This window comes from Cryptomeria japonica, unplaced genomic scaffold, assembly GCF_030272615.1.
Source record: "Cryptomeria japonica unplaced genomic scaffold, Sugi_1.0 HiC_scaffold_67, whole genome shotgun sequence".
Taxonomy (NCBI): Eukaryota; Viridiplantae; Streptophyta; class Pinopsida; order Cupressales; family Cupressaceae; genus Cryptomeria; species Cryptomeria japonica.
In genome coordinates this window covers 199480-200838 of record NW_026728889.1, presented here as the reverse complement: position 1 = coordinate 200838, position 1359 = coordinate 199480, and the positions used below count along the sequence as shown (strand labels likewise).

Below are 1359 nucleotides of genomic sequence, written 5' to 3'. Positions count from 1 at the left end.
AAGGTGCGCACGATGGCGTGCACCTCTGGTGCGCACGATTCGGAGCTCGGTTTGACCGGGGTGCGCACACCTTGGCTGGGTTGCGCACCTTTTGTGCGCTCCAAGGTGCGCACGAAGTCGGAGCTCGGTTTGCCCCGGGTGCGCACCTTCGCCAGGGTGCGCACCTTGATGCGCACGCCTTGGCTGGGCTGCGCACCTTGGTGGGCGCCATGGTGCGCACCTTTCGTGCGCTCCAAGGTGCGCACGAAGTCGGAGCTCGGTTTGCCCCGGGTGCGCACCTTGGTGGGCGCCATGGTGCACTCCGAGGTGCCCAAGATTGGTGCGCACCAAGGAGCGCTCCGAAGTGCGCTCCAAGGTGCGCGCGAAGTCGAAAGTTGGGTTAATTGTCCGGTTTGCCTCGGGTGCGCACCTTGCGTGCACCTTCGCCAGGGTGGGCGCCTTGGTGCGCACACCTTGGCTGGGCTGCGCACACCTTGGCACCCGCGTTTCCTTCATTTTAAATTTTTTTTTTTACAATCTCTCAAGTGGGAAATTCTATAATCTCAACTTTTTTTGCCTTTTCAGGAAACTTTTGAATGGAGCGCATCATTGGTGCGCTCCGAAGTGTGCTCCAAAGCTCTCTCCAGCTGCGTGCACCTGCCCCGGCCGCGCACCCGGCCCCGCCCAGCTTCGCTCACCTGTCCCGGGCGTCTGGTGCGGAACCTTAGAGTAAGAAACATCACCGTGCACCTTGGCCAACGTGCGCGACTCGACCGAGCGCGCACTGGCCGAGGTGCACACCGATTTCACCTGGGTGCGCGCGCAGCACCTCGGGCGCACCGGGGTGCGCGCACAACGCCCGGGTTGCACCGTGGCCTGTGTGCTCGGGGTGCCTCGGGTGCGCGCTCGGTGTCGCCCCCCGCGCGCGCGGTAGTGCGGGCAGCGCACCCCGGCCCGGCCCGGCCCCGACGAGAACGCAAACGGGCAAAAGGTTTATTCAAATAGCATTGCGACGCCCGGCGAAAAACTAAAAAAGGGTGCAACACCGGGACTTCCCGGGAGGTCACCCATCCCAGTACTACTCCGGCCCAAGCGCGCTTAACTGCGGAGTTCTGATGGGATCCGGTGCACTAATGCTGGTATGATCGCACCCGTTATGAGCTTGTCGCAGTGTGTACTTAGCAAACCGCGACCCACGTGCGAATCCACCCCGGCCACCCACCCCCGTCGAGGTGCACACCCTCCCTCGCGAAGTGCGCCCCGTTCGCCAAGTGTGAGCCCTGCCCGGGTGCGCGCACCTTGCTAGGGCGTCGGGTGTGCACCCGGCCCGGCCTACGTGCGTGCACCTGGAGGGGGCGTCGTGTGCGTGCAGTGTCCCGT

General features: G+C 64.2%; 1 non-coding gene across 1 annotated transcript; it reads right to left on the bottom strand.

The window, feature by feature from the left end:
- Nucleotides 1–1013: 1013 nt before the first annotated feature.
- Nucleotides 1014–1132, bottom strand: LOC131863671 (5S ribosomal RNA). The gene has a single exon (XR_009362569.1). It is a non-coding gene; the product is annotated as a 5S ribosomal RNA (ribosomal RNA).
- Nucleotides 1133–1359: the final 227 nt, after the last annotated feature.